The sequence below is a fragment of the Natrix helvetica genome (assembly GCF_964273705.1).
Source record: "Natrix helvetica genome assembly, chromosome: 2".
Classification (NCBI taxonomy): domain Eukaryota; kingdom Metazoa; phylum Chordata; class Lepidosauria; order Squamata; family Natricidae; genus Natrix; species Natrix helvetica.
Window position 1 is genome coordinate 1,352,321 of NC_138552.1, and position 26,805 is coordinate 1,379,125.

General features: G+C 48.2%; 1 protein-coding gene across 1 annotated transcript in view; it reads right to left on the reverse strand.

The window, feature by feature from the left end:
- Positions 1–26,805, reverse strand: part of CNTFR (ciliary neurotrophic factor receptor) — a 320,677-nt gene that overhangs the window by 220,579 nt on the left and 73,293 nt on the right. Inside the window, exon 2 of the mRNA XM_081942085.1 lies at positions 16,562–16,671. The gene's annotated coding sequence lies outside the window, so the exon portion shown is untranslated. The remainder of the gene's footprint in view (positions 1–16,561; positions 16,672–26,805) is intronic.

Sequence of the window (26,805 nt, forward strand, 5' to 3'; positions counted from 1 at the left end):
TAAGACTAAAATTAGGACCGGAATATCTGTTGCTAAGCCAGTCGTTAAGTGAGTCACATCTGATTTTACACTCTTTTTCATTACGGTTGTTATTTATTTATTAAGCTTACACTTACATTTTGCCAAAGGGGGCTCTGGGTGGCTTACAATCATTCAATAAAAATACCTTATAAAACATGCTCCCTTCCAGTATTGATGATGTTACCTAGTTTGGCAATGAAACGTCTGCAAGAAAACAACCGAGCTCAGAAGCAGCCAGGAGCCCATTTGGAACACATGAAAATAAGAGGCCACACATTTAAAAGCGTGTTAAAATTAAATTGACCAAGATGGAGGGGAATGGAGTGTTTTATGCAAAGACTTTTCATAAGTCACTTTTTGGAGTTAACTTTGAAGGGTTGTTAAACAAACGGTTACATGCAAAGGGCTACCAATCTCCCACCAAAGGCCCCTGGCATTTTCCAGCGTACCCCAAGCCCCTTACCCCAGAGGGTGGGGCGTGGAAGCAGGGGCAGCTGCTCCAAAGAAAAAGGAAGACCCGGTGTGACAAGGACACAACATCCACACCCCTCAACACCATTTTGTGCTCTCCGCTTCTGGGTTGGGATCTCATGGTGCAGTTTTGGTTCAGATTTGGTCAACACAACCCAAAAAAGATGTGGAGTCTTTGGACAAAGTGCAGAGAAGAGCAGGTAGGATGATTAAAGGCCTGGAGACTAAAACACAGGAAGAACGGCTGCAGGAATTGGGTCTGGCCAGCCTAGAGAAAAGAAGGACTAGGGGGGACATGATAGCAAATCTTCCAGTATTTGAGGGGCTGCCCCAAAGAAGGAGAGGGGGGTCCACCTTCAAAGCACCTAAAGGCAGGACAAGAAACAACAGATGGAAACTAATCAAGGAGAGAAGCAACCTAGAACTAAGGAGAAACTTCCTAACAGGGAGGACAGTCAACCAGTGGAACCGCTTGCCACCAGAAGCTGTGGGGGTTCCATCACTGGAGGTCTTTAAAAAGAGGCTGGGCAGCCACTTGTCTGAAATGGTATGGGATTTCCAGCTTGAGAAGGGGGCTGGACTAGAAGACCTCCAAGGTCCCTTCCAGCTCTATTCTGATTATTATTGTTATATTGTTAAGGAGAAACTTCCTAACAGTGAGAAGAATTAACCAGTGGAACAACCTGCCTTCGGAAGTTGTGGGTTCTTTATCACTGGGCTTTTTTTGAAGAAGAGACTGGACAGTCACTTTAAAATGCGATTAGGATCTCCTGCTTGAACAGGGGGCTGGACTAGAAGACCTCCAAGGTCCCTTCCAGCTCTGTTCCGATCAATTGTTCCAAGCCTCCAAGAACCTCCCATCGCTGCAGCTGCTCCCCCCCCCCAAAAAAAGCAGGAAAGTTGCAGAAGCAAATAAACCTGATCCGAGCCAGAAACGTTGCTGGGGGCGTCTGTTGGGGGCTTGGAGATTGCTAGTAATGCAACTCCCTCTAATTGCTTTTCTGTAATTGGCGGCTGCTAGGCGGAACTAGGTAATAAATGGAATCCAATTATGTTCCTTCTCCGTATTCATTTGATTCAGGAGAAGTCATCAAGTGGAGGGAAGCCCCCCTCCCCTTTGGGGTAATGGCTCGTAAACATGGCGGAGGCAGACAGGAGCACGCCAGAAGGGTCTCCTCTGGGATGTCCACCCCAGAGCTGACCTTCAGCCAGAGACAGGAATGACCAGTTGACCCCAAGGTCTTCTCCCTGTCCTGGAAGGAGCAGCCTCCAAGCACAGAGGTCATCCCCCGTGAGGTGACCAATGAAGAGATCTGAAGTCTCACATTTTGACTGAAGGAGGAAGTTGGGGTGAACTTCTCAGAAGATCTATGGAGGTTCTCAATCATCCAGATCAGGGTTGTCCCAAAGGTGCTTCTCCAAAAGGCAACCGGACTGTCTTGAAAATGTTTCGCTTCCCATCCAAGGAGCTTCTTCAGCCAAGCTCATCCATCATTCTTCACCTTCATTGGAACTGAAGAAGCTTCTTGGATGAGAAGTGAAATGTTTTCAAGGGGGAAAAAAAAACCCCAAGAAAGTCCATCTGCCTTCTGGAAAAGCAGCTTTGGGATAGTCCATCTGTGAGTTCCTGGCCAGAAGAAGACCTGGTAAAGACGGCTACCTTAAAGGGGATGGGATAAAAGGCATGGCGAGCAAGGACTATCAGTCCTGAAGGTCTCATCTCCAAGCTGATGGCCACCAAGCTGGGCTGATCCATTAGATCCACCCAGTACAGGCAGGGTTTCCTGTGGTTGGACTAGAAGACCTCCAAGATCCCTTCCAACTCTACTCTACTCTACTTTACTCTACTCTACTCTTCTTCTATTCCTCATTCCACTTATTTCTTATCTTCTCTCTCCTCTCTCCTCTCTTCCCTTCCATTCTATTCTTTCTGTTGTTCTATTCTATTCTAAATTCCATTCCATTCTTCATTATTCTGTCCTGTTCCGTTCCGTTCCATTCCGTTCCGTTCCATTCCATTCCGTTCCATTCCATATTTCTATTCTATTCCTTGTTCTATTCCATTCCATTTGACTCTATGATCCATTCTGGCTGAATGGAAGGACTTATACTCTTTGCAGTCGTCTAAACCCACCAATCACTTAGAACTGAAGGACCTTCCTGGATGAGAAGCCAAACATTTTCAGGGGAAAAGAAAAAAAAAGTCCAGCTGCCTTTTCCAAAAGCACTTCTGGAACTTTCCAGGACCTTTACACCTGCTTCGTGGAAGGATCTCAGAAAAGAAATTCGCCGTAAGAGCTCAATGGGGTCTCACTTAGAGAGGACCATCTAGTGTCCTTCACAACCCGAGGAGAAGGTCGGAGAGACCTAGAAAGAGGCAGAACATCTGACTGGTCCTCCAAGCTCTGCCCACCACCTGTTCTTGATTCTTGCTGGCTTCCTACCTTTTTAAAGTGGCTCTTTTAAGTTTCTGGCTGTCTTGTCACCTCTGGAAGGGTTACCACCAGAGGTCCGTTCGTACCGGTTTGGACCACTTGGGCCGGAGAGGTAGTAACTCAGCCGGACACGGGACCGTACCGGTTCTATCCTGGGCGCCAACATCTTCGTTTTCTGTTCTGCACATGCGCAGAACAATCTTCATTGAAAAGAATGTAATCCCCCCCCCCTTTTTTTTAAGGGTCTGTGCATATGCCAGTCCCAGGGAGGTCCCAGAGATGGGCTGTTTTATTGCAAAAACGGGGCTGTTTTTCCCTTCCCCCAGCCTTTCTGAAGCCCGCAGAGTGTTCCTGGGGGCTGGGTAGTTTGCAGGCGCTCCCTTAGTGAGGCTGGAGGTGCCCCACCCCTGGTCGAAACTTTTTGCCACCGTTTTGGTGGGCGTGGCTTGGTGAGGGGGGTGTCATGTGACTGAGTGCGCGTGAGTGATGTCACGTTGGCCATGCCCACTCTATCACATTCCCTCCCTCTAGCCACGCCCACCGAACCGGTAGTGAAACATTTTGAAACCCACCCCCCTTTACCACCACCTGCTCGGAGGAGGCACCAGAGCGGGGGAAGAGTGGCCAAGATGTAGTTATCTGTTTATTGTCAGGAGGCCAGGATGGGGTTCAAAAGCAATGTGAGTTTATTCCATACAGGTATATCCTTGACGTACAACCACAACGGAGCTCAAAACTTCCATTGCTAAGCCAGACAACTGTTAAGTGAGTTTTGCCCCGTTTTGTGACCTTTCTTGCCATCGTTATTAAATGAATCACTGCAGGTGTTAAGCAAGTAAGTTCGTTTGTGAAGTGAATCTGGCTTCCCTGTGGATTTTTGTTGGTCGGAAGGTCGCAAAGTGGGACCCAGGACACTGCCACCATCATAAATATGAGTTAGTTGCCAAGCAGCTGAATTTTAATCACATGATCATGTGGGATGCTAGGGAGTGGTTCGGTGGCCTAGAGATAGAGTTTGATCCTAGGGAGAGGCAGATATTTCTCTCTCCAGGCACAGTGAGAATGTATCTGCTGAACAAAACTCCGCATTGGTGACAGGAAAGGCAACTGGCCAGTAAAACACTCAGCTCCACTCAGTTGTCCAGAGTCCACCCTGCAATTATAGGGGATGCTAATTTCTGGTCCATAAATGTGTCCAGTCGTCTCTTGATCCTTTTTTGGGCCTAGCATCCAACAGCCTCTGTTTTGGGGGGAATGGCCCCTTTGCAGAACTTGCCCAGTTAATTTGGCATTATAAAGACTCCAAGGAATCTGCTTTTGAAAAGGGCCCCGCCGGGGTTCAGAAATCCAACACAGGGTCAGTTTTTAAGATCCACTTGGTTCCTAGCCGGCTTTTCTACATATAAAACCTTCGTGGTGGCTTAATAAATACAGCAGCAGAAAACATAAAATATAAAATATAAGCCATAAAAAGAACTGGCTATATATAAAACCTACCAATAAAAAACAATATGACGAGATACAAGGCAGACGTAAAGTTAAACTTAATTCGGCTAACAGTTAATTACTGTTATTTCTATTTATTTCACCAGGCTTATTAACCACGTCGGTTGCAAATAACCCTCAGCAACGTAGAGCCCAGCCTTGGTAAGTTGAGTTAATAAAAACCACAGAGAACATCAACCTTGCATGACAACCGATGTGGGTTTTTTTTCTCATTGCCCAAATATCAAAAGAATAGGGGGTGAGCAGGAGGGGGGAGGGGCTCGAATCATCATGGAGGTGACACCACCCGGTAGAGAAAAGGGTCACCCAAGAATCATGAATGACACATGGAGTTACTTCCGAGTAGTTTCCATTACTGCTTTTTGCTCGTAGACAGAATCTTGCCTGATTAAAGCAAAGATCTGCATCACTACAGGTTTTCCTTGAGTTACAACCACAACTGAGCCCAAAATTTCTTTGGCTAAGTTAGACAGTTGTTAAGTTACGTTTTGCCTCATTTTACAACCTTTCTTGCCACCGTTATCCAGCAAATCACTGCAGTTGTTAAGTGAGTAACAAGGTTGTTAAGTGAACTTGGCTCCCCCAATGATTTTGCTTGTCAGAAGTTCGCAAAATGGGATCATGTGACCCTGGGACACTACAACCGTCATAAATATGAGTCAGTTGCCAAACATCCCAATTTTGATCACTGGAAGTCTGCAAGTATGAAAAACGGCTGTAAGTCATTTCTTCCCCGTGTTGTTGCTTACTTCGAAGGGTCACAAAAAGAAGGGTTGTAAGTCGAAGACCTGTATAATTATACTCCGGGAACTATTAAGGAGGAGCTGTCTTTACTCTCTTTCCCTCACAGAAGCCAAGCTTCTCTTTGCCCTCGGGTAAGCAGCCCCTCCCTTCCCAGGAATCCAGATGACATTCCACCACACTGCCCTACTGCATGCAGCAGCCACTGAGGCCGAGAACTGGGCCAGCCTTCTTTGCGCAATCCTTGCCAGAGGGGACTTACGGGCAAGCCTCAGAAAGTGCTCGGTTCCATGTTGCAACTCAATGGGCTCCATTCCCCTTACTCAACGTGGTTCTCCAGCCCTCAACGGTTCTGCTTCTGAAACAAACCAACATTCAGGTCTCAATGCTAGGTGAAAGATGGCACAAGGGAGACAATGGTGTCCAACCTGTGACTTCACCATCTTCCACAGTTCAGCCAGGATTATTGGCAGATGAGGCAGGGCCCATAGTTCCCTTCCATCTAGGTCAGTGATGGCGAACCTATGGCACGCGTGTCACAGGTGGCACGCGGAGCCATTTCTCAGGGCATGCGAGGCACCTGCCCTGTCAGCCGGACTGCGCGCATGAATGCGCTGGCCACCTGAGTTCACTGTTTTTAAAAGCCATTGTTTCACCCTCCCCAGGCTCCAGAGGCTTTATAGGAGCCTGGGGAGGGCGAAAAGAGCCCCCCGCTCCCCCGGAGGCCCTCCAAAGGCTTCAGGGACCATCCGGAGGATTCCCTGACGCCTTTGGGTTGTTTTAAGCATTCTGAAGGCGTCAGGGAAGCCTCCGGACGGTCCCTGAAGCCTTCAGAACACTTAAAACGACCTAAATGCTCTAAAGGCTTCAGGGAAGCCTCCGGAGGGCCTCCGGGGGGGCGGGGGAGGCTCTTTTCGCCCTCCCCAGGCTCCTATAAAGCCTCTGGAGCCTGGGGAGGGCGAAAAAAGCATGTAAAAATGGGGGGGTCGCGCCTGTTGTGCGCGGATGCACACTGGGGGGTCGTACATTGCATTATGGGTGCTGCACATCTGCACACGACCCCCTGCGCTCCCCCCACTTGTGGCACGCGAGCCAAAAAAGGTTCGCCATCGCTGATCTAGGTCTTGGCCAGGTGTGTCAAACTCAAGGCCCGGGGGCCGGATCCACCCTGCGGGGTGCTCAGATCTGGCCCACTGGGCTGCCCTGGAAACAGTGAAGGACTGACCCACAGTGCCTCTGTCAGTGAAAACAGAGCTCCGTTTTTGCTGGCCCAGAGTTGCAGGAGGCTGTTGCAGCTGAAAACGGAGCTTGCGAGGGCTGTGCGTGACCGTCCCAAGCTCCGTTTACACTGGCAGAGGGATGCAGGAGGCGGTCCCAGTCGAAAACGGAGCTCCAGAACCATTTTTGCTGGCTGAGTGCTCGGCCACCACAGGTGCCCCCGACATGAGTGACATTGAGCTGGTCACGTCCACCCTGGCCACGCCCACCCCAGCCCTCCAAGGTCAAACACAAGTCTGATGCGTCCTTCAGTGAAATCGAGTTTGACACCCCTGGTCTAGGTGGCCTCCTGGACTTCAGCTATAAGGCGAACGTCAACTTTGACTGGTTTGTTTTAACTTACTTGGGACTTCAAGAGCCGCGCATCTCCCTCTTTTTTTAACAAGCACACCCTCAAGAGTTCCCAGGTGTGACCATCAGCTCCAGCCGAAGGGTATGTGTGTGTGTGTGCCACACTAATGACAAAAGGATGTTGCACCTGAATCTCATAAAATCCCAACTACACAACCAGGGGTGAAATTCAAATTTTTTTACTACCGGTTCTGTGGGCGTGGCTTGATGGGCGTGGCAGGGGAAGGCTATTGCGCAATCCCCATTCCCTCCCCACTCTGGGGCCAGCCACAGGTGGCATTTGTCAAACTATTCAAAATTTCTGCTACTGGTTCTCCAGAACCTGTCAGAACCTGCTGGATTTCACCCTCTACTCAACTAAGCTGTGGACTCCCAGGCATTTGTGAACAGTTTATGGGGGACTTTCCTTCAGAAAACTGGATGGATCCCCAACACAGGAAGCCTTGATCCAGAAATCTTGGGGTGCGAATAGTCTTAGCGAAAGAGTGATTTATGTACCGCAAAGGAAGGAAGAGTAAGATAATGAAGGCACATCTGTAGCGTGGCTAAATTTCGATTTGCTGGATTTACTAAATGCACCAAACTTAATTCCCATGGCTGTAAATATTTATTTATGTTCAGAAGGTAGACACCCGGAGAGAAAGAGGTCTGGCGAACTCAGAACAGTTAATTCGTTTGCTTTGGAAATTGGATTTTAGCGTCTTCTGAAAGTCCAGCACGGCCAAGAATCACCCCAGGATCTCGGCTGTCTCTATGCGCGACTCCTGCTGCTACAGTTGAACCCCAGGCCACCCCAGCGCCATCCTTGGTGGGCATGAGAAGACCTTTGGAAACGGGGTCCAGATTTCTAGCTTTCTATTCCTTCCACCTGGGTGTCTCTTTCTAGAATGAGAAACAGTGTGGACTAGCATGTTTTTCTTTGAGTCCTGCCTGCTGGATGAGCTACAAGTAAGCAAGTCTTCAGTGGTTCTCTGCTATCCAAGATGACCCTCATCATTGGAAGGGCACCTCATTGGTCACTCAGGAATTTTGGGCAGGAAGATCAGAACAACAGAATAACAAAAGTTGGAAGGAACCTTGGAGGTCTTCTAGTCCAACCCCCTATTCAAGCAGGGGATCCTATATCATTACAGACAAATGGTTGTCCAATCTCTTCTTCAAAACTTCCAGTGATGGAGCACTCACAACCTCTGGAGGAAAGTTGTTCCACTGATTAATTGCCAGAATAACAAGAGTTGGAAGGGACCACGGAGGTTGTCTAGTTCATCCTCCATGCTCAGGCAGAAGATCATATACCATTTTAGACCAATGGCCATCCAATCTCTTAAAAGCCTCCAGTGATGGAGCACCCACAACTTCTGGAGGCAACTTCTGTTCCACTGATGAATTGTTCTAACTGTCAGGAAATTTCTCCTTAGTTCTAAGTTGCTTCTCTCCTTGATTAGTTTCCACCCATTGCTTCTTGTCCTGCCCTCAGGTGCCTTGGAGAATAGCTTGACTCCCTCTTCTTCTCAGAGGATACTGGAAGGCTGCTCTCCTGTCTCCCCTGGCCCTTCTCTTCCCTAGACCAGCCATGCCCAGTTCCTGCAGCCGTTCATTGTATGTTTTAGCCTCCAGTCCCCTCATCATCCTGGCTGCTCTTCTCTGCTCTCTTTCCAGAGTCTCAGCATCTTTTTTGCATCTTGGCGACCGAAGGTAGAGAAACTGGGATGGAGGAGAGGCCTTTCAGAGCCCTGGGAAGGAAGGGTGAGGCTTGAGGGAGGGTCAATGCCTTAGCCATGCCCAAGGTAAGCACCATCCCAGCACACAGTAGAACCACCCCTGTGATTCTGACACACAGCCCCCCCACCCCCCACCCGGCCTTAAATCCAGCGCATCTCCTCCTGGCCTCGTCCTGCTGCGATCCCTTTTGATCCCTGCCTGGTCCTATTCTTTCCCTGCAAGTCCCAGTGCATGAAACGGGACCCCTTCCCAAAGCCCCCCTGCGGCTTGGCGTTAAGCCGGATTAGCCTCTGCTGAGCTGGAAAGCCTCCAAGTTACACACACACACAAACACACACACACATACACTGTCCACATATATCACATTTTGCTGGTTGCCCCTCCTCAGGAGGAGAACTTCAGCTCTGCGCAAGATCTGCCTCGGTTTTGGGGTGGTGGGAGTCACCATCCTCCCCTCCATTCTACAACTGGCCAGTAATATTATTTGTCAAATGTGAGTGATTGTGCCATCCATCCCTCCTTCTGTCCATCCATCCCTCCCTCCTTCCATCTGTCCATCCTTCCTTCCTTCCATCCATCTCTCCTTCTGTCCATCATTCCATCCCTCCCTCCCTCCTTCTGTTCATCCATCCATCCATCCATCTATCCATCCCTTCTTGGAACAAATTTCTCCTCAGTTCTCAGTTGCTTCTCTCCTTGATTAGTTTCCACCCATTGCTTCTTGTTCTACCCTCAGGTGCCTTGGAGAATAGTTTGACTCCCTCTTCTTTGTGGCAACCCCTGAGATATTGGAAGACTGCTATCATGTCTCCCCAGTCCTTCTTTTCATTCAACTAGACATACCCAGTTCCTGCAACTGTTCTTCATATGTTTTAGTCTCCAGTCCCCTAATCCTCTTTGTTGCTCTTCTCTGCACTCTTTCTAGAGTCTCCACATCTTTTCTACATCGTGGCGACCAAAACTGAATGCCGTATTCCAAGTGTGGCCTTAATAAGGCATTATAAAGTGGTATTAACCCTTCACGTGATCTTGATTCTATCCCTCTGTTGATGCAGCCTAGAACTGTGTTGGCTTTTTTGGCAGCTGCTGCCCACGGCTGGCTCCTATTTAAGGGACTGTCTGCTAGGACTCCCCCTGATGGAGCCCCCCCCCCATCCCTGGAAAGCAATTATTCCATTGGTGAATTCTTCTTTCATCTTGAGAAGGAGAACTTCCCGTCCATTGTGCAGGCTTCCCCACAGAATGCCCGGGCACAAACTCTCTGGCACCACCAGGGTTGCTGGCTCTTCAGTCCAAAACTCTTTTAAAATCTAAATGGCTGGCATGTTGCAGTCGACCGGAAGACCCTCCCCGTTCTCTCTCTTTCCAAGAATCCCCCAGGAGCACCCCAAGAACTTCCAAATGCTAGATAGTTTGTAGTCAAGGCTTCGCTTTCCATGCCCAGAAACCAGACGGAGTCCTGCTGGTTCTTCGCACCTGCCTTTCGGGGTCTGGCCACACTCAGCATGGGGGGGGGGCAATTTGGGTGAGTGCCCACCACAGGCTCTCCACACTCCAAAGGAGTCCCTCACCCCTCAAAGTAGTGTTTCCCCATGTTGGCGGCTTTTAGATGGCTGGCTGGGGAGTTCTGGGAGTTGAAGTCCGTACATCTTAAAAGTTGCCAAGGTGGAGAAGCAGTGGGCAAAGATTAGAAGCCCAGAATTGGGATCCTGCCAAACTCAGGGCCCTCCTGGCACTTCTGTGGCAAGTGAGGACAACCAAGATCATCTCTCTGCCTCTGCTATGGTGGATGTGCTAGCTTCATGGTAAAGGGAACTCCTTCCTTCCTTCCTTCCTTCCTTCCTTCCTTCCTTCCTTCCTTCCTTCCTTCCTTCCTTCCTTCCTTCCTTCCTTCCTCATTCCCATCCTATTCCCTCCCTCCTTCCTTCCTTTCTTTGCTTTTCCTTTCTTTTTCTCTCCTTCCTTTTTTCTTTTTCTTTTTCTCTCTTTTTCTTCTTTCTCCTTCCTTCCCATTCCTCCCTCCCTTCTTTCTTTCTCTTTCTTTCCTTCCTTCCGTCCTTCCCTCCTTCCTTTCTCTCCCTATCTCCCATAAAAAGTGACTGGCTGCTTTACTGGCACCGAAGAACCACAGCCGGTGCCAGATCCAGAGGTTACACCCACCCCATGCCAGCCTGTATACCCATCCCCCGCTATGAAAGGAAGCCACTATCTTCCAGCCAGGAGCTAAGAAGCAGCACCCGAAACGCCCACCTCGGGGGCTGCTCTGCCCTTTTCCAAAGCCTCCTCTGGAACCAGCATCCTGACCCTCTTGGCTGCCACCCAACCCATAATGCATCGCCCAGCGGGAGGCCTTCTCCCCCGCTCCCTGTTTCCCCTCCTGCAAAATTGAGTTCAGAGGCAACCCCTTTTTCCTGCAATTCCTTTTTTCCGTTCTGAGCGTTGGCAAACCTCACCCACGCAGGCCGCGAAGAAGAGTCCTCGGGGGGACTGGCACGTCATCTGGGTGGAAGGGGGGGGCTAAGAAGGGACGCTGAGGATGATGGGGAATGTAGTGCCCTGCTCTCAGGAAGAATGTTTCCTTCCTCTCCTCTGGGAAAGCAGCTTTCCTGCCCTCTTTCTGATGGGGTCCTATTTTTTATTTGTATCTTTTTTTCATTTTCCAGCAGGGTCCCATTTTTTTCATCCCCCCCCCCCCCCCGCCATCGTTTCTGGCAGGCCGGGCAACCGTTGCAGCCGACCACAGCTGCCCACTTTGCCCAGGGCCGGGAGAAGGAGCGGGAAAGGCTGCAGTATATTTATGTCTCGGGCAGACCGGATCACTTGCTCTATTAAGCACGGTTTAAATCATCCCTGCGCCCCCCACCCACCCCCACCCACCCCAGGGCCTTGGGGTAGGCATCAGCCATTAAACACCCCATTAGCTTGCATTTAAAACTCTGCAAAAGGCTGGAGCTGCCCAACTGACGGCCGCCAAAGGGAGGAGGGGGCACAGGAACTCAGCCGCCTCCATCTCAGCCCCCAGGCGCTCTTGGGCACTAATCACACACACACACACACACACACACACACAGACACACACACAGCTGGAGCTTTCCCTCCACCGAAGAGGAAGGGGCGAGCTCCCTCCCTCACAGCCACAGTTCACTGGAAACTGCCCTACCTCCCAAAGTCCATCTAAATCAGGGGTCCCAAAACCTAGTAACTTTACCACTTGTGGACTTTAATTCCCAGAATTCTTCACTCTTAAGATTTGTGGACTTTGACTCCCAGAATTCCTCAATCAGCCATGCTGGTTGAGGAATTCTGGGAGTTGAAGTCCACAAGTCTGAAGACTGAGGAATTCTGGGAGTCGAAGTCCACAAGTCATAAAGTTGCCAAGGTTGGAGAGCCCTGATCTAACTATCTTCTGCATTGTCTGCTATTCAATAATGGAGTTCAGGGCTCTTTCAGCAGGACTATTTTCCCACAAACATGTCACCAGGCCAGGTACCTTCTTCAATTCATAAGGAAAGACTTTTTTAAAAAAATAATAATTTATGCATAGCATTACTACCAAATCCAAACATGCTAGAGAATTCCTTAAGGGTTGGTCTCCCAACACATCATCTGTCAGAGACGATGTATTGCAGAGGAGCAAGAGACAACTCAGTTCAAATAGTTTGTGTGAGAGAAAGAGGGTGAAGGCGGCTCCTTCCTTATAGTTCCCAGAGTATGTGCCTCATGGAGGTGTTAGCATGCTTTATTTGGGCAAGATTCTGTCTTGGGTGAGGAACAATAAAGAAATTTCCTAGGAAGAATCACAATGTGTCTTTCTTGGTTTTGGAACCTTCCTTCCTTCCTTCCTTCCTTCCTTCCTTCCTTCCTTCCTTCCTTCCTTCCTTCCTTCCTTCCTCTCTTCCCCTCCCTTCTCCAGATTTCCAGGAGGCAGAGCCTGCATTCTAGAGGAGCAAAAGACAATTCAACTCAGATAATTTACATCAGAGAAAGAGGGTGAAGACGGTTCCTCCCTAATAGTTCCCAGAGTATGTGCCTCATGGAGGTGTTAGCATGCTTTATTTGGGCAAGATTCTGTCTTGGGTGAGGAACAATAAAGAAATTTCCTAGGAAGAATCACAATGTGTCTTTCTTGGTTTTGGAAGCTCCCTCCCTTCTCCTTCCCTCCCTCCCTCCCTCCCTTCCCCTCCCTTCTTCAGATTTTCAGAAGGCAGAACTTGCATTTCAGAGGAGCAAAAGACAATTCAACTCAGATAATTTATGTCAGAGAAAGAGGGTGAAGACGGTTCCTCCCTAATAGTTGCCAGAGTGTATCTTTAAGAACGCAAGCGGACTGTTTTAGTCTCACAAAATTCTGTCTGAAGGCGAGGAACGATGAAGGAATCTGCTTAGGAGAACCTCAACGTGCCTTTCTTGGTTTTGGGAGCCTGACAGGGATGGAGAAATTTGTGTGGGAGAAAGTGGGTGAGGGTGGCTCCTCCCTAACAGTCCCCAGAAGTATTGCCTTATGGGGATGTTTGCATGCTTTAGTCTGGCAAGATTCTGTCTGTAGGCGAGGAACATTGAAGGAATCTGCTTAGAAGAACCACAGCGTGTCTTTCTTACTTTTGGGATCCTGGCAGGGAAGGATAAATCTAAAAGAAGAAGGAACAAAGTCCCCAGGAGCCCAACCATTTATTCCAGAAAGCAAAACAACGCCTGTGACTCTTACTAGGGGGAACAGGAATGGAAGTGACTGCGGTATTCATGAGTTAGTTGACCCCTGCTTAGACCGCTGGATCAAAGAGAGTTTAGATCCAACTTCTGCTGACCTTCTTGCTCCTGGCTGGAGCCCCTCCACCGACAGACAGAGTGGCATGGGATGAAACGTTAGCAGTGGTGAGAAAGACCCTCGAAGCCCCCCCCCTCCTCCTTTTTTCCGCTCCGGGCCACAAATCCAGCCGAGCCTCTCCATTAGCGCAAGAGACGTTTGTCAGATCTCCGACGAGACACATGACTAATTTCCCAACGTTAATTTGGCTCGGCATATTAGAAGGCCTTAATTTTGTCCCTCCGGATCCCTTTATGACGGCTGTTTCCTTCTAGGCAGCGTGTAATTGCCATTGTTAGCAGAGTTGTGTGTGCTGTGAAAACAAGAGGATCAGGGAAGATTGGGCTTGACATGATGAAAGGCAAGCGGGGAGGACGCCAGCAGACGTTTGCGAGGAGCAAGAGGGGAAAAATTGCAAGGGAGAAACTGGTGTCCGTCTGATTGTCTTTTAAATGTAAAAACAAAGCTAGTGAGCCCTGGAAACGTCCAAGAACACCTGAAGGTGCTCAGAGAAATGAGGGACAGCTATGAACTCACTCTGAAGGCCTAAGGATGCCCTCAGTCACCCAGGTCACAATTGCCCCAAGGCAGTGCTCCTCAGCCTTGGCGACTTTAAGTCCTGTGGGCTTCAACTCCCAGAATTCATCAACAGGACTTAAAGTCGCCAAGGTTGAGAAGCACTGCCCCAAGGAGACCTGATGAAGCTGCTTAGAGGAGAAGCAAAACATTTTCAAAGGGGGGAAAAACCCCAAGAAAGTCCAGTTACCTTTTGGAAAAAGCACCTTTGGGATATGACTTCCCTCAAAAGCAGGGCAGTTGGCATGACCAGTGGTCCTTGAGTTTATGGCCACAGTTGGGAACAGAATGTCTGATAAGGGAGTTGTGCTCAATTGTACTTCTTTTTTGCCATGGTTGATTGGTCATGTCACTTTTTCAAAGTTCCCATAACTTTGAACGGTTACTAAAGAAATCATTGTAATGACTATCTATAGTCAAAGCACCTGATTGGAGAAAAAAGAGAGAAGAAAGGCAGGCAGACAGGAAAAAGAAAGAAAGAAAGAAAGAAAGAAAGAAAGAAAGAAAGAAAGAAAGAGGGAGGGAGGAAGGAAGAATGGGAGAGAGAAAGAAAGAGAAAAGAAAGAGAAAGAGAGAGAAAGAAAAGAAAGACGGAGAAAGAGAGAGAAAAAAGAAAGTAAAAGAGAAAGGAAGGAAGGAGAGAATAGGAGAAAGAGAGAAAAGAGAAAAAGAAAAAAAGAGAAAGAGAGAAAGAAAAGGAAAGAGGAAGGAAGGAAGGGATTCTGGGAGTTGAAGTCCATAGGTCTTACAGCTGCCAAGGTTTAACACCTCTGCTCTAAGGAGAACTTCCAGCTTTCCACCCTTTCCAGCTTGGTGCTGAAGTATCAGGACAACAACTGACCTTCACTCCTTCCGTATGAAGCTGAAAACCTACCTGTTTCGACTAGCTGACCTGGCATAATACTACAACCTCTCCAGCCCAGGGCATTTTTAATTGGTAATTTTAGTTTTTAAGGGTTAATTTCACTGGGGTTTTAACTTTTTTAGGTATTGTAACTTATTTATTTATTTTTACCTCCTCTGTACGCTATATAATACTTTTGTACGTCGCCCCGAGTCCCTGTGGGGAGAGGGGGCGACTAATAAGTTCAAGTAATAAATAAATAAATAAATAAAATAAATGGAGATGGACCTTCCCCATCACAGGTCTCTCTTGCTGTGGTGGCCTGAAGACCAAGGTCCATGCTTCTCCCTTGCATCCCCCTCTCCACAACATCTTAAACTCCAGGCCACATGCCACCCAGAACCTTGCACCCAAACAAGGCTGCCCCCAGAAGTTGTGGGTGCTCCAACCCTGGAATTTTTGAAGAAGAGCCTGGACAGACATTTGTCTGAAATGGTCTAGGATCTCCTGCTTGAACAAGGGGTTGGACTAGAGGACCTCCAAGGTCCCTTCCAGCTCTTATATTCTCTGCTGGCTAAAGCGGCCCATAAGAAAAGAACAATCCAACATTCCTACAGTAAGGCGGCATTTTTATGGTCCAAATGAAATATGAAATATTCAGAACATTTTAATTCCTCTCCCAGGAGCATCGAAGAAACATACAAAGCCACGGTCCCTTGTTGAGAGAAACGTCCAATAAATAAATCACAAACCAGCCATAACTAAAACTTACTTTAGACTGAAACCTGCTCCCCCCTAATAATAATAATAATAATAATTCATGCCCCAGTTCGAATCCCGTAACCACAGCCTTTCCATCACAACTGTCTGAAGTGTTATTCCCCCCCTTCCCTTGCCCCCTTTAAAAAAAAAGACAAGATTTGAGGAAAGATTTCCTGCCTGTGTTAAGCTGACTTGAGATGGGAGTTTGACATTCCAGCATCAAAAAAGGGGGAGAGCTCAAATCGTGTCCAGAGGTGGCTGCAAATGGAGCCCCTTGAGAACTTGGGATGAGTCAGCCTGCTCACGAGATCCACCGGCAGCACCCAGTGAGATCATCCCCTGGAATTGGATAATGGCATGGCCGTGGTGAGTCAACAGCCCATGCCACTCATGACGTCACTTCACCCTCATCCCAAGGATGAGCAAAAACAGATTCACTTCATCCGACGAAAAACAAGGTATTGGATATGCCCGCTTTCCCAGTGCCAACTCCAAAATGTATGCTTGGCAGCCTCCGTCAGCACGAAAAAGCCATCCAGAATCCCCCCAGGAATGGGGAATAATATTAAATTCTGTCAAGTCCTGGCAACGACGTGTCTACTCAACTGGTCTTTTTCAAAAAATAAGGGTATACAATTCCCATCCTTTGCAGCCCAGCTGGAAAAGACGGTGAGAACGATAGAAAACCTGGAAATGCTTTGTGTAAGCAAGACCAATTTTGCTCTTTCTGTCTTGCTGAAAAGCCACACGGGCAGAGAAAGATTTGAGCAGTTAAATGCAGACTTCAGAGGACCCGAGGAGGCATCGTAGCCTGGCAGAAACCTCTCCAACCTCGGTGTGCATAGAGGCATTCAACGTCAACTCAACACTCAGTAGAGTTCCTCTTGGCTGCTCTTGGCAGCCCTCCGGCTTGAGAGACCTTGCCAGTAACAGCTCCCCTGTCAAGGAACAGCTGGAGGGTGCCCAAAACAAGGTCCAGAGGCGACCAGACTTGGAAATAACCCACATCGTAGACAAAGGAACATCACCAGGTAGCATCTGAACACTCACCGCTTGGATGTCTTCAATCGCAGGGCCTGGGTGAAGAGGCGCATCCAATTCTTCTCAGCTTCTCCACGCTCTGCGTCTTCTGGGTCCTTCTCCTGGAAAACTGGGGCTATCTGTCAAGAGAAATGCATCGGTCACCCCAGATGAAGCCTTCCCAGAGAGGATAACAGAATACCAGAGTTGGAAGGGGCCTTAGAGATCTTCTAGTCCAACCCCTTGCCCAAGCAGAAAACCGTATAACATTTCAGCCAAATGGCTGTCCAATCTCTTCTTGAAAGCCTCCAGTGATGGAGCCTTCACAACTTCTGGAAGGAAGCCATTCCACGGGTTAATTGTCTTCACTGTCAGGAAGTTTCTCCTAAGTTCTAAGTTGCTTCTCTCCTTGATTGGTTTCCATTCGTTGCTTCTTCTCCTGCCTTCTGGTGCTTTGGAGAATAGGTGGGACCCCCCCCCCCCTCTTCTTTGTGGCAGCCCCTCAAATATCCTGTCTCCCCTAGTCCTTCTTTTCATCAAACTAGACATGCCCAGTTCCTGCAACCGTTCTTCATGTTTTAGCCTCCAGTCCCCTAATCCTCTTTGTTGCTCTTCTCTGCACTCTTTCTAGAGTCTCCACATCTTTTTTACATCACAGTGACCAAAACTGGATGCCGTATTCCAAGTGTAGTCTTACCAAGGGATTATAAAGCGATACTAAGACTTCATGTGATCTTGATTCTATCCCTCTGTTGATGCAGCCTGGGATTGCATTGGCTCTTTTGGCAGCTGCCAAAATTAATATATGTCTTTTCACAACTCTCTTCCCATACTTAGTGGTTCCTGTTATTCTGTGTAATGCCTAGGTAAAGTTTACAATGCCTAGGGAAATATATAGAACATATTAAAATAACACAGACGTTTCCTATTTCGCCTAAAGAAACGCCAGGCATCCTATGGATTTCCGAGGCATTGTAGACAGTGCCAGCTTTTCACAGAATTGCCGGTAACAGATATTGGGAGAGTGTTTGCATAAAAAGGTTTAGGGGAAAGCAGGAATGGCTTTTCTTCCTTATTCCTCTGCCAGAGGTTGCAACGCTTTGCCCAAGCTTCATTTCCTTTCCGCAATAACCCTGTCAGGTTATTGTGGCTGATCTTCAAAAACTAGATTTACGGCCAGGATTGTAAAGAGATTTTTCCACCCAAAAGGAGAATTGTGGGATACGGTTAAGGCTTGGAAGCCAACCTGCCTTCAGAACTTCTATGCTTTCACCATGTTTGCTTTCGGCCTTAAAGAGCATTTAGTGGAGTTACAAAAAGGAACAAACCGATTGCTTATGTTTAACGAAGTTACAACTGCTCTGAAAAAAAATGTGGCATGTCCAGTCCTCTCACTTATGACCGTTCTCACGGTCATCTGATCAAAATTCAGGTGCGTGGCAACCAGCATGTATTTACGATGAATCCCAGGGTCGCCACTTGCGGCACATGAAAACAAGGAGGCCAGCCTGATTCACTTAACAACTCTGCGACATCACTTACAACTGCAGGGATTCGCTTAACAACGGTGGCAAAAAAAAGTTGCAAAATTGGGATCGACTCACAACAATGATCTCGCTTAGCAACGGAGATTCTGTTCCCAAACACGGTTGTTAAATCGAGGATTATCTGTACACAACGATACAGATAGACCTGGAGTTACGACCACAATCGAGCCCAACATTTCCACTGCTAAGCAAGAGTGTTCTTCTGCTCCATTTAATGGCCTTCCTTACTACAGTTGTTAAGTGAATTGCTGCAGTTGCTAAGAACACGGTTGTTAAGTGAATCCAGCTACCCCATTGACTCTGCTTGTCAGAAGGTCATAAAAGGGGACGACGTGACCCTTGGGACAAAGCAATGGTCATAAGTATGAGTCAGTTGCGAAGCTGCTGAATTCTGATCAGGTAACCCTGGGGATGCTGCAATGGTCGTAAGTGTGAAAAACAGTCATAGGTCACTTTTTTCCATGCTGGTGCAACGTTGAATTGTCACTAAGAGAACCGTTGTAAGTTGAAGGCTGCTTGTATTTTTTGGCCATTCCTGTCCAACCTGCCAGTCTCTCTTCTGTTTTCCATGACGTTCGCCACTGCAGGGAGTCCTCAACTTACAACAGTTCACTTAGTGGCCGTATGCAGTCACAACAGCACTGAGAAAAGAGACCTACGACCATTTTTCACACTTATGACCGCTGCAGCATCCCCCCCCCAGGTCACGTGATCAAAATTTGGACGCTTGGCAACCGACTTGTACTTATGACGGTTGACATGCCCCGGGGTCACGTGGTCTCCTTTTGCGACCTTCTGACCAGCAAAGTCAACCAGATTCACTTAACAACCGTGTTCCTGACTTAACAACTGCAGCGATTCACTTAACAACTGTGGCAAGAAAGGACGTAAAGGGGCACAAAAGTCACGTAATAACGGCCTCACTCAGGAACAGAAACCTTGGGCCCAATGGTGGTCGTAAGTCGAGGACTCCTGTACCTGTAGAAACGCTCTCCATAGTAGTAACAACGGGGCTACTGACTGATCAACCGCAGTGAATCACTGAACAACTCTGGTGAGACAGTTGTAAGATGGAGCCAAGCTCCCTTAACAAATGTCTCGCTTAGCAACCTAAATCCTGGGCTCCTTCGTGGTCGTAAATCGAGGACTGCCTGTCCTTTGATCTTTCTAAATCCCCAGCCCTTCCTCGCAACAGGCAAACTATCAAATGTTCAATGCAAATCCTCTGGGTTTCTTTCAGGGGAGCATGTAAACCCCCGTCCCCAGCCAGCTCCCCCCTGAAGTCTCCTCTCTCCATTTCCATCAGCCCAGCCACAAATATAGGAAATGACCAGCCCCCCTCCCACACCCGCCTGTCGCAGGCATGAATAATCCGCTAAATAGTTCTCTTATTTGCATCCCTATCTTTCTCCTGCCATGCACTCGTCTTTTTGATCCAGCCACCGAATTTCGACTCTGCTACGTTCCCTTCCAAATATTCCATAATTCATGCTTGTTCTCTCTATTAGGCCCTTTCCCCCCTCCCACTTTCAAATGTCTCTCAGTGGCCTCTCAGGGACCAATAATCGACACCCTCCAGTCCGGTTTCTGACAGCGAGGAGAAGGAATCGGTGGTCGGTTTTGCCCTCGGACGTTGTGGCTGCTCCATCACTTCAAGAAGAGACTGGACAACCATTTCTCCAGAATAGTCTCCTGCTTGAGCAGGGGGATGGACTAGAGGACCTCCAAGGTCCCTCCCAACTCTATTATTCTGCTAATTAACCAGAGGAACAGCTTCCCTCCAGAGGGGTTTTTTTGGGAGGTTTTCAAGAAGAGACTGGACACCCATTGGTCCAGATGGTACAGGGCAGGGAGGGCTAACCTTTTTCTTGTTGGGTGCCAAAAATGAAAGCGGGCACATGCGATAGTGCGCATGCATGCTGGCACCCATAAGGCACACTGCTCACCCCATGCGCACCACACTGCTTGCCTCCAAGCTGAGCTTGGCATTTCCTCCCAGGGGCCCGAGGGGCCCATTTTCGCCCTCGCCAGGCTCCAGGAAAGCTGAAGTTCTGGTAGGCCCCTTGGGCAGCTTTTCTCCCTTCCCAGGCTCTGGAGGCTGTCCTGAAGCCTTGCGGGGGGAGGGGGGGACAGCCTCCTGTGGCACTCCAGAAGGCCGGAAATCAGCTGGCCGGCACGCACATGTGTGCTGGGGTTGAGGGCTCATGTGCCAGCAGATCTGGCTTCGTGTGCCACCTGTGCCATGGGTTTGCCCTCGTGGTTATAGGATCTCCTTCTTAAGCAGGGGTTGGACTAGAGGACCTCTGGGTTTCCTTCCAACTCAGTTATTCTTTATTCTGAGATCCAAACTCAAAGCCAGGAGGAATTCCCTGGTTGTGAGAGATGGTTGATGCAGGAAGAAATAAAATAAAAATGAAATCCAGACACACTGTGAGGAAGGACGATCGTTTTTATTCCGGAGAACAAAGAGGTTTGTCCTTGGGTTGAGTTCAGGGATGCGATTCGTGTATGTGCTGGTTTTAACCTGTGTCCTTCCTTTGCAGATGTGCAGCTTGTGAGGTTCCTGATTTGGGCTTGGATCCAGAGATGGGTGTGAGATTTGGAAAGGAAGATCTCCCTCGCATAGGTAGATTCCACCTCTGGCGCCTTTCTTTATCCTGGGGAGGGGGAGGGGCATGGAGCCAGAAAGGGGCTAAAAAGAGGGTGGGGCAGATCAGAGGCCTTTCAATCTCTATCAGAGCTATGAAACCCTGGAAGATTCTGCCTCCAGATGATGTAAGCCCTCCATCACTGGAGGCTTCCAACAAAAGATTGGACAACTATTGGTCTGGAATGGTATACGGTCTTCTGCCTTGAGCAGGGAGTTGGACTAGAAGACCTCTGGGGTTCCTTCCAGCTTTAGGATTCTATATTCTTCGCACAGGACATCCCAAACTTTGCGGACTCTTCCCACAACTCCATTTCATTCAACATCTTCTCAACCTCTGGTGGTCTTGGAGACCAAATTCGGTGAACCAACAACTTCTCATGACAACATTCCATTCCCCCTCCCAGATTACAACCTTCTCACGTCTCATATATCAGTTCTTACATGGATGCTAGCGCCAAGAATCCCCAAGATGCTTTTTCAAGAGGCAAGTGGATGATGGAGAAACTCCCACAGGCTACATCAACTATGTTCATTTCTATTCCAGGCCACACCTGGGCAGGTGCCTGCAATTTCCTCTCTTCGCCTTCAACCCAAGTCAGATTTTCTCTTGCATTTTAAACGCAGCCATTCTGGGGAGGCCCCTGCCCTGCCGCCCCCACCTCCAAACCCATTCTGTATTTCCATCAAGTGCATTCTCTCTTTCTCCTTTAATACAAACCAGCCCTTGTTCGCTTTGACTACATTCCTTGAAATTATCTTTCTCTCTCTCTCTGTGCACGATACTCAATATGTATTTTCCTTTTTTTTGGTAGTGATTATTCTCAGAGATGCATTTTTTAAAATTCACTGCCTTTTTTTTTTCATTTCCCATTAACGCCACAGAATTCTGTGACACTGGTATTTTTTTTCCTAACTCTTTTCCAAGGCTTTTCTGCATCCACTTTCCCTTCCTTCTGTTGGGAGGCAGATTGCTGTTATTTCGCCAAAAGCTACCGACATCCAGAACCCCTGCTCAGAATCACAGATGCCTGACAGCTGGGATTGACCTCAAAGGTCATCTAGTCCAACCCCCTCCCTGCTCAATGAAGGATCTCTTTCCCAACTATATAAAGTCCTAAATAGAAACAGCCCCCTTTACAGCGCGCCTTTCCTGCAATTCAACTCAACTCAACTCAATCCAAGTCAAGTCAAAAGTCCTAAATGGAAACAGCTCAGTTTACAGAATGCCATCTCTGCCATTCAATTCATTCCAGCCCAAATCAACCCAACCCAACCCAACCCAAGTCAAAAGTCCTACATGGAAACAGCCCCCTTTACAGTGTGCCCCCCTGCAATTCAATTCAATCCAACCCAAATCAACCCAACCCAGCAAAAGTCAAGTCAAGTCCTACATGGAAATAGCCCCCTTTTACATCATGCCTTCCCTGCAATTCAATCCAATCCAATCCAAGTCAATCCAACCCAACCCAACCCAACCCAACCCAAGTCAAGTCAAGTCAAAAGTCCTAAATGGAAATGGCCCCTTTTACAACGTGCCTTTCCTTCAATTCAATTCAATCCAAGTTAACCCAACCCAACCCAAGTCAGCTCAGCTCAGCTCAAGTCAACTCAGGCCAACTCACGTGGTCCAAATAAAGGTTAACTGGCCACTAAAGAAGGGAGCAGGGACCTGCTGGTCATCTTCTTCCGCAACCAATCAGACCAGAGGGGAAACTTTGGCTGAGGCCCTGGGAATCTGTGGATCTCCTTGCTTCTTGCTCTTTAAGATCTGCTCTTTAGAAGGACCATTAAACAAGAACAACTACGGGGAAATTCCCATGTGGTCCTATCTGAGAAACTCATTTGCACAGCAATTGGAAATAATTGCAGCCTTCCTGAAGCCTGAAGGAGGAAACAGCCTGTTTGTCACACCGGCAGCCCAGGCTGTGCACCAATTCATCACATTTGTCAGGTGGCAGCCACTGAGACGTTTAATTCTGCCTTTCCCCGCCCCCCCTGGCCCCCCATCCCTCACAGCCCACGTTGGTAGGAAGCCCAGAACGCCAGTGCAATGACTGACAATCTGACAGAGAGCCTCACCCAACTGCCCCTTGTCCTCCCATGCAAACAGCCTTGGAGGTGGTTCTGAATGGGACAGAAAGACCACTGAATTATTGCTGGAGGGTTGGAGACAACCATGGGTAAAATATGGAGGTGGGCAGAAGGGCAGGGGTTACCAAGGTCCGCCAATCCATTATTAATGATACATCTAAACCAGTTTTACGAGCAACATTGCACAGCGGCGTTTCATACGCCCATCAAGAGTTTGGTGTGTTTCCATAACTTCCCAGGATTATGCATTATTGTCAGGCCCAAAAGACCAGGTCCAATTAAATGGATTTATTGCTACAAGCCTCTGCCCAGGAATCTTCTCAACTAACGGTGGGCACCTGCTTGGAGTTAGATCAGAGACCATGGAATTTAAGGGAGGTTGGGCTCAGTCGGCTTGTGGCTACGTAGAGATTCTAGGCTGGTTCCTCTTTTGACCCTAACTCCTCCAGGCTCTGCCATTCTTTCTCCTACAGTGGGTGGGTCGGTGGATAGATATGATAGATCGATAGATAGATAGATAATAATAGATAGGTAGGTAGGTAGGTAGGTAGGGAGATAGATAGATAGATAGATAGATAGATAGATAGATAGATAGATAGATAGATAGATAGATAGATAGATAGATAGATGGAGAATTGGGTGGATGGATGGATACAAGAGAGATAGAGAGAATGGATGGATAGATATGCTAGCTAGCTGACTGACTGACTGACAGACAGACATAGATGAGAGAGAGAGAGATAATGGATGGTTGGATGGATAGATTCTTTAGATAGGAGAGAGAGAGACATGGATAGTTGAATGGATACTTTGGATAGATAGATAGATAGATAGATAGATAGATAGATAGATAGATGGATGGATGGATGGATGGATGGATGGATGGATGGATGGATGGATGGATGGATGGATGGATAGATAGGATAGATAAGATTAGATAGATAGATAGATAGATAGATAGATAGATAGATAGGATAGATAAGATTAGATAGATAGATAGATAGATAGATAGATAGATAGATAGATAGATAGATAGATAGATAATAGATAGAGAATAGATAGATGATAGATAGATAGATAGAGAATAGATAGAGAATAGATAGATGATAGATAGATAGATAGATAGATAGATAGATAGATAGATAGATAGATAAAGAGAGAGAGAGGAATGGATGGTTGGATGGATAGATACTTTGGATGGATGGATGGATGGAGCCATGGCTGGCGAGGGAATTCTGGGATTTTAAATGTACGAATCTTGTCAAGGTTGGGCATCCCTGCTTTAAATGAGCAGAAGAACCAAGAGGTCCATCCTGATGACCCCATTCGAAAGCCCTGGCAACTCCCGAGAAGAGAGATTCTATGAAAAACTCAAGAGAGCCGCTGTGGCCCGGCTGTCTGGGAAACAGGACCTCGTGGAAGGGAGTGTCGGATCTCCCCGAGTCTCTTTGTGCTGTGAATTTAGGGAACAGCTCTGCCTTGTAGCCTTCTTGACCTTGGAGGACCAAGCAGGCAAAATGGGGGGTTTGACTAAGATGACTGCAGCCCCCCTTTGACACAACCCCCTGGGTGGGGTTAGTCTGGGGTAAATGAGCTCTCTGGGGCTCCCCCTGCTGAGTTGCTGGTGCCCCCGATGTCTCTTCCTGGCCCGAAGAAGCTCATACCAGGATCAGTTTATTAAACATTCATCCATCAAGAGATTCAGACAAGCCGTTTTTCACAGAGATGTTTCACAAGTTTGTGTTTTCCCCTAGGGACTCCTGGCTGCTTTACACTTGGTATTTTTCATGTTGTGGCGTTTTCCCCTTTGCAACAGTGGCCATGTACATCTTGCTTCTGCAAAGGATGCCTTCAAACATCCCGTCCTTCTTTCCCACTACAAATGAGCTGCTGATTCAAAATAAAAAGCAGAAGAAAAGAGGAAACGGCCCAAAGACCCCAATGCTTCTCTCAAGAATTAGCAGCTTCAGGAACATTGGGAGAGCTGCACCTGTTGCAGCTGCAGCTAAAGAGAATGTAGACTCACAGAGGTGGAAGGGACCTTGGAGGTCATCTAGCCCAACCCACTGCTTGAGCAGGAGATGCTATGTTCCATTCTGGGCATAGGACTGTCTTCTTCCTGGTGGCGTAAGTGGTTAGAAGGCAGTGTTGCTGGCCAACTCACCATTCCCACAGCCTGGAGTTTGATCCTGACTTGCTCCAGGTTGACTCCGCCTTCCATCCTTCTGAGGTTGGTAAAATCAGGAGCCAGATTGTTGGGGGCAAGGGGTTGACTCTGTAAACCGCTTAGAGAGGGCTGGAAACCACTGGGAAGCGGTATATAAGTCTAAGGGCTATTGCTAATGCCCTCCCTGCCTGCCTGCCTGCCTTCCTCCCCAGTGACTCTTCCTCTGATTAAGCCTGTTGAGTGAACAGACCACCAAGAATGAAGGGCAGGAGAAAAGGGTTGTTGGCCCCCATCCCACCTCTCCTGATTTCCCCTAGCAACCCCTCTTCAGCTCTGGGAGACCAACTGAGGAAGCAGCACCCGAGGGCAGAACAAGAAGCAATGGGTGGGAAGGAATCAAGGAGAAAACTAGAACGAAAGGGAAATTTCCTGGCAGTGGGAGCAATCAACCAGTGGAATGGAAGTTGCCTTCAGAAGCTGTGGGTGCTCCATCCCTGGAGGCTTTTAAGAAGAGCCTAGACAGTCACTTCTCTGAAACAGCATATAGGTTCTCTGGGGGGTTGGACTAGAAGACCTCCGAGGTCCCTTCCAACTCTGTTATTCTGGATTCTGTAAGTTGCCCAACACCAGGGGTGTCCAAACCTGGCAACTTTAAGACTTGTGGACTTCAACTTCCAGAATTCCCCAGCCAGCAGAGCTGGCTGGGGAATTCTGGGAGTTGAAGTCCACAAGTCTTAAAGTTGCCAAGTTTGGACACCCCTGCCCAACACAGTTGGGTTTGGCTACTCTAAAGGAAAGAAGGACTAGTGGAGATGAGATAGCAGTGTCCCAGTATTTGAGGGGCTTCCGGTAAGAAGAGGGGGTCAAATTATTCTCCAAAGCACCTGAAGGCAGGAGAAGAAGGAATGGATGGAAACTAATCAAGGAGAGAAGCAACTTAGAACTGAGGAAAAATTTCCTGATAGTGAGGATAATTAACCAAGGGAACAGCTTGCCACTAGAAGTTGTAGGTGCTCCATCCCTGGTTAATGAAGAGAACACCAGAACTGGAAGGGACCTTGGGGGTCTTCTAGTCCAACCCCCTGCTGAAGCAAGAGACCCTCTACCATTCCAGAAAAAATCATTGCCCAATCTCTTCTTAAAAACATCCAGAGAGCAACTGATTGCATACGAAGAATGGTTGCAGTTATTGGGTTTGTTTAGCTTCATGAAAAGAAAGACTAGGGGTGACCTGAGAGCATCTTCCAATATTTGAGGGGCAATTAACCAGCGGAACAGCCTGCCTCCAGAAATCGTGGCTGCTCCATCCCTGGGTGTTTTTAAGAAGACTCGAGACAGTCTCTTCTCTGAAATAGTAGAGGTTCTCCTGCTTGAGCAGGGGGGCTGGATTAGAAGACCTCCAAGCAGATGTGGGATTCTGTCAGTTCGGGGCGAACCGGTAGTGGCGGCTGTGCGAGGCTCCACCCACCCTGACTTCATCGCGCGTATTCCCACTACCGAACTGGTAGCGAAGATAAGAGGATTAGATGCCTCCCTCCAAGGTCCCTTCCAGCTCATTCATCCCATTGCCTTCTATTATTGCCTTCTGCAAGGGACCTCGGAAGAGGCTGCAAGCAGGGCCAACCCACCCCCGTCTTCCCTGTAACTCACCCCAAAAAAACACAACCCCAATTAGCATGACAACCATGTTGTTTGGGATCTCTTGACTGTAGCCTGACAACAATTCTCTCTTCGTTGCCAGCTCAGCTACTAATAGAAGAGCTCGGTTGGTTCACAGCAGTTTTCTGCCTCCGCACCAGCTAGTAAGATCACCAGTCGT